The sequence below is a fragment of the Physcomitrium patens genome, chromosome 25, assembly GCF_059467195.1.
Source record: "Physcomitrium patens ecotype Gransden chromosome 25, ASM5946719v1, whole genome shotgun sequence".
Taxonomy (NCBI): domain Eukaryota; kingdom Viridiplantae; phylum Streptophyta; class Bryopsida; order Funariales; family Funariaceae; genus Physcomitrium; species Physcomitrium patens.
Window position 1 is genome coordinate 8,247,405 of NC_143434.1, and position 12,867 is coordinate 8,260,271.

Genomic DNA, 12,867 nt, shown 5'->3' on the forward strand with positions numbered 1-12,867 from the left:
TTAATTCTATACTATTTGGTATGGAAGCTTTATAGAAGCTTTATAGATATTGCTTTGACTTTATAGGTATCTTTAATTGACTTTTTGGGATTAGAAACATGGTTAACAAGTTGACTATGTGCCACACATGTTGTTAGCTTGAAGACCAAGCTAACTATGTGGCCCACACTTAGAAAAACTTGCCTTGTAAGTCAAGGCGTGTGTCTTACAAAGTCAACACATATTAGAGGTCCTATAGAACGTCGCCACATTGCCCCTAGTTAGATAATATATATAAAGACAAGAGTGAAGCTTTCTTCACTCTTGTCAACTCATTTCTTGCTTCCAGTCTAGTTTCAAAGGTCTTTAGTTTATTTGTCTTTTGGCAATAGCCATTCCAGTTTCTTTCTTAATATACATATGAAGTTATTTCTATTTTTTCATCTTTCTTTGAGAGAAGTCTCACTTGTTTATTTGTCTTTATCATGTTCTTGTCCTTGACAGATTAACAAGAGTATACTTACAATATCAGAGCTTTGTCTAATCTTGATTAAGAATGGATTATCCCATTTTCTTGATAAGACAGAAGCATATTAGAAGTTGCGGATTACCCTCTTCTAAATTGATATTGTCCTTAGTATTTTCTTTGTTCTCAAGTCCTCTCTTCTATTTGTCTTGAGTGATATTAGACATCTTCTCTTTTCTAAGTATTATCATGGCAAAACTTACTGAAATGAAGAGTGTAATGGCACAAATGCAAGAGCAATTGAGGGAGTTAATGCTTGCAATGCATCAACTCAATTTACCACCACAAGGAGCAACAAGATTAGTACGAAGTGAAGATATAGAAATGATTGGAGCTACTTCAACATCTACACCAAATCTTGTCCCTTCTCCTATGGTGGAATACCCTTCCAGTGTTAGAGAACCTAAAATTGCCATACCTGAGAAGTTTGATGGCACCAGTTCAAAGTTTAGAAGATTTATCAATCAAGTACAACTTGTGATTGAATTTCAATCCCAAAGCTATCCAACTCCACGATCGCAAGTTAGATTCATTGGTACGCTTCTTTGAGATTTAACATTATCATGGTTTTCATCTTTTCTTGAATGACGAGATCCAATATTGGATAATCTAGAGGCCTTTTTGGCAGAGTTTCGATCTATGTATAGAGAACATGATGCAATTCGTGTTGCAACTAATAAGATTCATATTTTACGACAAAAAAATCAATCAATAACGTTGTATGCTTTACAATTTTGACAACTTGCAACTGATATCAAGTGGGATGATGCTGCACTTATTAGCCAATTTTTCTACGGATTACAATATGAGGTAAAAAAAATTAATGCTCAACTTACCTGATCCTCAAACATTGAGTCAAACAATTGACTTTGCTGTAAAGTGCAACAATTATCTTTTTGAATTTCGATCTGAGAACCATACAAGTGGACCTCAACGTTACTGTAATTCAATAGCAACACCAACATCTCTTCAATACATACATTTAGAAGTAGAAGATATGCAAATTGATGTAGTATGTTTCAAACCTCTTACTAAGCAAGAAAAGATTTGTTGTCATCAAGAAGGATTGTGCTTATATTCTGGAGAACCTAAACATACTACTCAACATTGTCCAAAGAAGCGACACAACCATAAAATGAGGAGTACTGCGATCAAAAGAGATAGCATGTTGGAAAATGAATTTGTGCAGCTACAATAGGGACCAAGCAGTTGGAACCTTGTACAATGCCTAGTGAAAGGTCCTATCCTCTCCTCAAAACCCTTTCCATGTTTTACGATAAATGTTATTCTAGGACCTAAACATCTCAAAGCCTCTGCCTTGCTAGATTTAGGAGCCTCAACATATTTCTTAGATGAAAAATTTGCTAAAAGACATAGCATATTTTTAGTAAAGAAAACTAAACCTATTCATATAGAAGTCATAGATGGTCATCCGTTGTCTTCAGGAGATGTTACTCATGAAACCCTTCCTATAGAAATAGCAATTAATGGTCATAGTAGCTTTGTAATATTTAATATCATTAGATCTCATTCTAATCCAGTCATTTTGGATTTCTCATGGCTAGAAAAATATAACCCTAAAATAGATTGGACTTCTCATAGTCTTGACTTTTCTGAAAGTATAACTAAGAGTGTAGTTAATCAAGTAGAAAGTCATAAGTCTAATATAATTAAACCTATATTTATAGGTATAAGTGCTTTCTTACATGCTGCAAAAAAAGGATCACCTTGTGTCATTTATGCTACACCTATTTCTAATAATGTAAAGACTTTAAGTAGTATTCTAAGCCAATATTAAGATTTTCAAGATATATTTGAGAAAATGAATGCGGATACTCTTCCAGAACATTGTTCCTATGACTGCTTAATTGTCTTTCAAGAAGGAGCACAATTGCCATTTGGACCAATCTACAATTTATCTCAAAATGAGTTAGTTGAATTCAAGGAGTATATTGAAGAAAATCTAGCCAAGAGCTTCATACGCCATTCCAAATCTCCAGCAGGAGGTTCAATTTTATTAGTGAAGAAAAAAGATGGATCATTGCGGATGTGTGTTGATTATCGAGGACTCAACAAAATCACTATCAAAAATAGATACTCTCTACTTTTGATATCTAGACTTCTTGATCACTTGAATGAAGCTAAGATCTATACAAAAATATATCGACGAGGAGCATACAATTTGGTACGCATGAAAAAAGGAGATGAATGGAAGACTGCATTTTGAACAAGGTATGGATATTTTGAATACAATGTCATGCCTTTTGGACTTACAAATGCATTAGTAGTATTCCAACATCTAATGAATGATGTCTTTCAGGAGTTTTTAGATAATTTTATTATCTATTACCCAGATGACATTTTAATCTATTCTAAGAACTCAGAAGAACATGAACTTCATGTTTGCCAAGTATTATAAAAACTAAAAGATGCGGGATTCTATGCCAAGATAAAAAAGTATGTATTTCACACTACTCAAGTTGACTTCTTAAGATATATCATTTCAAATGATGGACTTATGATGGATCCTAAGAAAGTTCAAACTATTATGGATTGAAAGATCCTAAAAACGGTAAGAGATGTCCAATGCTTTTTGGGATTTGCCAACTACTATCAGATCTTTATCAAAGATTTTTGTCAAGTTGGAGCTCCACTTACACGTTTGACTTGCAAAGACAAACTTCAATAGAATCAAGAAGCAGAAGTAGCATTTGAAGCTTTGAAGACAGCCTTTATTTTTGTACCAATCTTATATTGCGTCGATTTTTCTAAGCCATTTTTTATGGAAATAAATGCATCAGACTTTACTTTGGCTGTTGTATTGTTACAAATGGAAATAGATAATAAACTTCACCTAATAGCTTTTCATTCCAGAAAATTTTCAGCAGTTGAGATCAACTACGAGATCCACGACAAAGAACTTCTTGCAATTGTGGATTCGTTTCTAGAATAGCCCCATTATCTAGAAGGTGCTTCTAGTCCAATCACAGTATATATGGATCACAAGAACCTTGAATATTTTATGTCAATACGTGTTTTGAATTGTCGCTAAGCCCGTTGGAGTATATCTTTGTCAAGATTCAAATTCAAGATCACTTATCAACTAGAAAAACAACAAGGTTTGTCAGATGCACTCTTCAGACGATCTTACCTTGCACCAAAGGAAGGAGATGCTGCTTTTGATCAACAATAAATAATTCTCTTGAAGCTAGAGTATCTTCATCTTTGAACAATGAAATCAACACTAACTGTTGATTCAACTTTCATTAAACAAGTTCAATCAAGTATATCTTCTGATCTTCTTATTCGTGATATTAAGAGAAATCCTTCAAAGTCTCATGATACTTCCAAGTTTGAATTCAAGAAGAATCTACTATATTTTGAGGGATGCCTATATGTTCTAGAAGGTGAAGCTTGATTACGTGTTCTTCAAGCTCGTCATGACTTTCTTGCAGCAGGACATTTTGGATACAATAAAACTTTGGAACTAATATCAAGAGAATTTTGGTGGCCACAAATGTGAAAAGCAGTCAAAGATTTTGTATAATCTTATGATGTTTGCTCGAGATCAAAAACTCCTCTTCATCGACCTTACAGACTTCTTTAGCCATTATCCATTCCAAAACAACCATAGTCTTCTATTTTTATGGATTTCATCATGGATCTTTCAATCTTGGGTTCTTATGATTCTATATTCATGATAGTAGATCGTTTTACTAAAATGGTACATTTTGTACTATGTATAAAATATATTACAGGTGAAGAAATAGCTAAGCTCTTTCTTGACAATATCTATCGCTATCATGGATTTTCCAAGGATATTATATCAGATAGGAGAACTCAATTTGTATCAAGATTTTGGCGGACTCTTTTCAAGATTCTAAAAGTGGATATAAAACTACCTTCGACATTCCATCTTCAAACTAATAGACAAATAGAGCGTGTTAATCAAGTTTTGGAGGAATATTTAAGATGTAACATTAACTACTAACAAGATGATTGGACAACTCTTTTGCTATTGGCAGAGTTTGCTTACAATAATACGGTACATTCTTCTACAAAACAAACATCTTTCTTTGCCAATTATGATTATCATCCACGTTTGACACTTTTGACTTTTCAAAAGTTCATAATTCTGCTGCAAAAGATTTGATAATTTATTTTTCAGAGCTACATGCAACGATGAAGGCATAGTTAAAAGAAGTTCAAGAACAACAAAAGATCAATGTGGATGTCTATTGAAAGGAACAACCACCATTCCACATGGTTGATAAGGTATGGTTACTTCGTCCCAATATCAAGACCACTCGTCCTTGTGACAAGTTGGACTATCGAAGGCTTAGACAATTTTTTATTTCTACACAAATCAATTTAGTTGCATATCGTTTATACCTACCGGAGTGAATGAAAATCCATCCAATATTCCACGTATTTTTCTTGAACCATATACAATAGTGGATATACTAAGAAGAGGACAAGCTCCACCTCCTCCTATAGAAGTAGACAATAATGAAGAGTTTGAAGTAGAAGAAGTCTTAGATTTAAGGCGGCGCCAAAATAAATTGGAATATCTTGTCCATTGGCATGGATATGATATTAGTGAACGCACATGGGAGCCAGTAAAGTATCTTGTAAATACAACAAAGACGGTGGAGGCTTTTCATCGATGACATCCATCAAAATCAAGATGAAAACCTTTTTTATAAAAGAAATAAGATCTAGGCAAGATAACATTCTACTTTCAATCCTTGTTTGTAGCTTCTTTGTAGTTGTGACGCTTAGAAGATGGAGAACCAACAACTAGCGGATTTGACTCAAGAGCCTTCATTTCTTGACCTGTCAGATAAGATATTATGATTGTCATAACCTTCAAGACAACGTAATCGAGATGAAGATCTTTAAGAATGACATGTTCTTCCTCGAATAGATGGCGAGATACAACGTGTTTGGTATCATGACTTTGGAAGGGACTCTTGATGTTTGGTGATTTTACTAGAGGTAGGAACAATTTCTGATAGTGTTCCAAATGTTTTATTCCAAGGAAGTTATCAAGGCCTCAACAATGAACAAATAATTGAGTGGTCTTTCCACCCTGGTATGAGACACTATCGATGGTTGAGAGGCCCTATCAATCATCTTCGAGGAGAACAAAGATCAGAGTATGTGGCGACTACAATTTGTTGCATCATAGATTTTTTCAACATATGATTACCGCTCATCGTGGAACTCGTCCCTAGAAGAGAGGGTAATGTCACGGATATACGCATGTAAGCCAATAATTACATATATAAATAAATAGAAGTAAGTAAAAATAAGTAAAAATAAGTTAATTCTATAGTATTTGATATGAAAGCTTCCTAGAAGCTATATAGATGCTTCTTTGACTTTATAGGTGTCTTTAATTGACTTTTTGGAATTAAAAACATGGTCAACAAGTTGGCCATGTGCTATACATGTTTTTAGCTTAAAGACCAAGCTAACTATGTGGCCCACACGTAAAAAAAACTTACCTTATAAGTCAAGGCATGTGTCCTATAAAGTCAACACATATTGGAGGTCCTATAGAACATCGCCACGTAGTCCCTAGTAAGATAGTATATATAGAGACAAGAGTGAAGCTTTCTTCACTCTTATCAATTCCTTTCTTACTTCCAGTCTAGTTTTAAGGGTATCTACTTTTCTTAGCTTTTGGCAATAGCCATTCCAGTTTCTTTCTTAATATACATATGAAATTATTTCTATTTTGTCATATTTCTTTGAGAGAAGTCTCACTTGTTTATTTGTCTTTATCATATTCTTCTCCTGGACAGGTATTAAAAAATAAGTTTTTCTAATTACAATAGAGACCATGCAATTCAAATCTTGCATAAATCCTAGTAAAGATCTTATTCTCTCCTTAGATTTCTCACCTTATTTTACAATTGAATTTTATTTAGGACTAAAAAATCACAAAGTCTTTAACTTTATGAGATTCAAGAGTCTTAACTTGTTTTATAGACAAAGGTTTTGTCAAATAATAAGAGATATGGTTAGTCAAAAAAACTAAACCTCTACATGTAGAAGTCATAGATGGTCGTTTACTATCTTTTGGAGATAATACGGATGAGACCGTTCCTTTAGATGTAGCAATTAAAGATTATAATAACATAGTAATATTTAAAGTAATAAGTTCTCTGAATAAACTAATTATTTTAGGATTATCTTGGTTAGAAAAGTATAATCCTCAAATAGATTGGATTTCTTGTAACTTTAGTTTTTTTAATAGTTTAATTCAAAATCTTATTAGTCAAATACATCAAAAGTCTAACACATCGAAATTCTTACTGATAAGTGCAAAAGCTTTTATGTATGCTGTAAAAGAAGGATTATCTTTTGCTTTATATGCCATGCCTATTTTTGATGGTGAGAAGATTTTAAGTGGTATTCTTAACTAGTATGAAGATTTTCAGGACGTTTTTGAAAAGAAGAATGCAGATATCCTTCTAAAGCATCGTCCTTATGATTGTTCCATTTATCTTCATGAAAGAACTCAACCACCATTTAAACCAATCTATAGCCTATTATAAAATGAGTTGGCTATAGTCAACGAATACATTGATGAAAACTTGGCTAAGAATTTCAAACATCATTCTAAATCTTCCATTAGGGCTCTTATTTTTTTTGTGAAGAAAAAAGATAAATCTTTGTGGATGTGTGTAGACTATCAAGGACTCAATAACATCACCATTAATAACAAGTATCTTCTATTTTTAATTTTAGGACTTCTTGATCAATTCAAACAAGCAAAGAACTAAACAAAATAGATCTACAAGGAGCATATAATTTGGTAGGCATTAAAGAAGGAGATGAATAGAAAACTATATTTCAAACTAAGTATGGGCATTTTGAATATAATGTCGTACCTTTTGGACTCACAAATACATCAATTGCTTTTCAACATCTAATGAATGATATCTTTTGTGAGTTTCTTGATGATTTTATCATCTATTATTTAGACGATATCTTAATCTATTTTAAGAAAACAAAAAAGCATAAAATTCATATTTGTCGTGTGTTACAAAAACTTAGAGATGCAAGATTATATGCAAAGTTAGAAAAGTGTGTATTATACATTACTCAAGTTGACTTCCTAGGATACATTAATTCTAATAAAGGACTAATGATAGATTTGAAGAAGGTCTAGACTATCATGGATTGAAAGATTTCAAGAATAGTAAAAGACATACAATACTTTTTGAGCTTTGCTAATTACTATTGGATCTTCATCAAGAATTTTTTTTCAAGTTGTAGCTCCACTTACACGTTTGACTTATATAAACAAACTTAAGTAGAGTAAAAAAGTAGAAACATCATTTAATGTTTTTAAAAAAGAGTTTATTATTGTACTAATCTTATATGGTGTTAAATTTTTCAAGGCATTTTTTACAAAAATAGATGCATCACACTTTGCTTTAAGTGCGGTATTATTGCAAATGGGAGCAAATGAAAAATTTAATCTAGTAGTTTTTTATTTGAAAACATTTTCAGCAACCAAGTTTAATTATGAAATCCATGACAAAGAACTCCTTGCAATTGTGGATTCATTTCAAGAATGGCATCATTACTTAAAAAATACCTCAAGTCTAGTCATCGTATATATAGATCAGAAGAACCTTAAGTATTTCATGTCAATACATGTTTTAAATCGTCGCCAAGCTTGTTGGAACATGTTTTTATTAAGATTTGATTTCAAGATCATTTATCAACCTAAAAAATAATAAGATTTATCAAACGCCTTTTCTACATGTTCTTATCTTGTATCAAAAGAAAGAGATGTATCTTTTGATCAACAAGGAACAATTTTCTTAAAGTCGTAATATTTTCACCTTTGAGCAACAAAATCAACATTAAATGTTGATTCAACATTTGTCAAGCAAATTCAATCAAGTATGTCTTCTAATCTTCTTATCTATGATATGAAGAATAATTCTTTTTAAGTCTTATGATACTTCCAAGTTCAAGTTCAAGAACAATTTATTCTATTTTGAGGGATGATTATATATTCCAAAAAGTAGAACACAATTACATGTGCTTTAAACTTGTCATGACTTTTTAGTAGCTAGATATTTTGGATACAACAAGACTTTGGAGTTAATATCAAGAGATTTTTGTTGGACTCAAATGTTGAAGGCAATCAAAGACTTTGTATAATCATGTGATATTTTTTCAAGATCCAAAACTCCTCACCATCAATCTTATGGACTTTGTCAACTATTATCTATTCTAGAACAACCATGGTATTCCATTTCTATGGATTTTATCATGGATCTTCTAGTTTGAGGTTTGTATGATTCTAAATTCATGGTAGTAGATTATTTTATCAACATGGTACATTTTGTACCATATACAAAATATATCACATGTGAAAAAATGGCTAAGTTTTGTCTTGACAACATCTATCACTATTACCGATTGCCTAAAAATATTATATCCGATAGGGAGATTCAATTTGTATCAAGATTTTAGAGAATGCTTTTTAAGATTATAAAGGTACATATAAAGCTCTTTTTGGCTTTTCATACTCAAACTAATAGGCAAACAAAATGAATAAATCAAGTTTTGGAGTAATACTTGAAGTATATCATCAACTATCATTAAGATGATTGGAAAATTCTTTTACTATTGTCAAATTTTGCATATAATAATTTGGTACATTTTTCTACTCAAAAAAAATCTTTTTCTTATTAATTATGGTTATTATCTACAACTTGATATTTTTGACTTTTTAAAAGTTTATAATCTTGTGACACTAGATTTGGCAAATTATTTGTAAAAGCTACATGCAACAATAAAGGTGCAGTGTAAAAAAGCTCAAGAATGAAAAAAAATTAATGCAAATGCCTATCACAAAGAACAACCACAATTTAACATATGTAACAAAGTATGATTACTTTGTCACAATATCAAGATTACTCGTCTTTGTAACAAGTTGAACTATCATAGGCTTGGATCTTTTTCTATAAGTGAGAAGTCAATCTTGTTGCTTATTGATTATATCTATCGAAGTCTATGAAGATCCACCCTATATTTCACATGTCTCTTTTAGAACCATATAAGGCAGTGAATATCTCAAGAAGAAGACAAATGCCACCTCCTCTTATAAAAGTAGACAATAATAAAGAGTTTAAGGTGGAAGAAGTCTTAGATTTAAAGCGGTGCCAAAATAGGTTGGAATATCTTATTCATTGGCATGGATATAAAATTAGTCAATGCACATAGAAGCTAGCAAAGAATCTTACAAATACAATAAAGAAACTTGAAGTTTTTCATCAATGACATTTATCAAAATGAAGATGAAGAAAAACAAATCTTTGCTATAAAAGAAACAAGATCAAAAGAGGATAATACTTTACCTTCTATTTTTTTTTTGTAGCTTTTGTATATTTGTGACGCTAAGGAGGTGGAGAACCAACAACTAGTAGATTCAATTTAAGAGCTTTTATATGAGGACTTATCAGACAAAATATTGCAATTGTCACAACCTTGAAGATGACAAAATCAAAATGAAGATCTTAAAGAATGACATGTCCTTCCTTGAATACATGGCAAGAAACAATGTATTTGATATCACAACCTTGGAAGAGAGTTCCAATATTTGGTGATTTTATTAGAAGTAGGAACAACTTTTGACAAATGTTTTAATTGAAGAAAATTATAAAGGCTTCAATAACGTCAAATAATAGGATGATCTTCTTACGTTGGTATAAAATACTATTAATGGCTGAGAAGACCTATCAACCATCTTTGAAGAAAACAAAGATTAGAGTATGTGGCAAATACAATTTGTTGCATCTTAAATTTCTTCAACATATAAAGATTGCTCCTTATAGAAGTCACTCCTAGAAAAGAGGGTAATGTCACAAATATATATAGGTACTTTAATAAATACCTATATGATTAGGTAGAACTAGATAAAAGTAGATAAAAATAGATTAATTTCATAATACCTTCTAGAGTAGCTTCTTAAAAGCTTTATAGATGTTGCTTTGATTTTACATGTATTTGTAGTTGATTGGTAGGTTAGAAACTTAGTCAAAAAATTAACCATGTGTTAGTAGCTTGCAGAATAAGCTAACTATGTAACATACATATAAAAAACTTCTCATACAAGTTAAGATATATGTTTTGCAAAGTCAACATGTTTTGGAAGTCCTATTGGACATGGCCATGTAACTTTTAGTTAAAAGTATATATAGAGACAACAGTGAAGCCTTCTTCACTCTTATCAATGCCTTTCTAGTCCATAGTCTTGTTTTAAGTCTTTCTAAACTTCTTATTTTTGCAATAGCCATTCTAATTCAATATTATATCATCTTTGAATAACTCTCTAGTTCCTTTGAGTGAGACAAGAAATTATTGAGGATTTTTCTTTTTGAGATTCATGTTTTTAATATATATATATATATATATATATTAATAAAAAATTACATTTGATTGCACAAATAATTTTCTTAGAATACATAAATTTGAAACAAAAAGCTTTTTATATTGGTTTCATATTAATTTATAGTTAAAAACCATATAGTTAAAAATACTAGTAATATTAATATAATAAAAAAAATCTATATAAAGATTATTTTTAAAAACTTAATTTGAAAATTAAAAAGTTTATGTTTTTGTTTGTAAAATATAATTACATATAAAAGAATGTATATAATCATAAAGTATTTTTTATCATTTTTTTATTTTTATTTTTTTTGTAAACTACATTCATGAAATAATTATTTTAGAATTAATTCCAATGATTTTCTCTAAGGTTTGTTTAATATTCATTTCATGTATAAATTATATTAGAAATTATTTCATTAGAACTTAAGAAAAATATTTATTAAAAATAATAAAAAAAACAAAAAAATTCTTAGAAGAAAAAGTAATTATTTATTTGTGTTTTCTTGTTAGTAATCTGATTTTATAAAAAACAAATCTTTAAGTTTTGTAATTATCAAGCAAGAACCATTTCAAAGGCCTTAATATGGAACAATATTTATCAAGAACATGATAAAAGAACCAATCTTGAATCTGAACTTTTATAAAGGTATTTGGTTTAAATGTGTTGAAATATTTTATTGAATATAAATTCTTATTATTTGATATATCTTCTGTTATAATTGTGTATGTATTGAAATAAACTTACATATATTTCTAAGAATATTTTAAAAACATTTTTATCATTATATGTTGATTAAATTTATAGATTTGTTAAATATTTATCCAAATATATTTTGTAATTTACAATCTAATAATAATTATTATGTTCAATATTATAAATTATTTTTTAATTTATTTATAGTACTCTTGTTAATTTTTAATAGTCTTTTAATGGATTTAAATAATAAATAGAAAGTTAAATTTATTTTATTTTAAAATATAATAATTTATTACTTAAAGCTTAAAATTTTGAAAAGATTTTTTTATTATAAAAACATTAATTGCATACTTTCATTATTACGATTAAATTTCAAATAAATATACTAATTTTAAAATATAGATTTAATATTTTTATTATTTCCACCTATGCTTAAGAATTGGTCTAATTTGATATTTTATATTACATAAATCATAAAATAGATTAAAATCATAATTTACAAAAAAATATAATTATATATTTTAGAAGTTTCAATAATTAACCAATTATTCTAATAAAATTGAATAATATAGTTTTTTACTTATTGGAATTATTTAAAATTTATCTTTCAAAGAAATTAAAATATATATATTTTTAAAAAAAATATAAAAGTAATCTTATAAATACCATTAATTGTAGTAGTTTGGTGGTAATAAGAAAGTTGATCATCAAACAAGATTGGAATCTCCTACCTAATTATATAAATATTTAAAAAAAATTAGCATCCATATATGTTTTATTGATAAACAAAGTCAAATATGTGCCATAAGTATCAAAAATAAATTATATAGTTGTCTAATATTTTAATGTAACTCCTTAATATTAAATAGGATACAAAGTAAATATATTTCTCAGGTTTTAAGTGAGTATCTTTAAAGAATAACTTGCTTGGAAACAAAATAAATAAAGATAAAGGATAATAACAGCAAAAATAAAATTAATTATGCTTACGTCCTAGTAATTTATGACTGTGACATAAAATATTACTGAACTAAAATTTCTAGATAGATTATATTAACATTGCTATTTTTTCTTCACTAATTTTGAATCATTTTTACTATTTTATTGGATTCAAATTTCTACTACTTAAAAAATATCCAACCAAATTCACTTTTTTTTATTTTGAACTAAAGAAAAATAAAAATGACCTTTTTAATAAACCTTTTCAAATTATTTTTAATTTCTTATCTACAAGAAA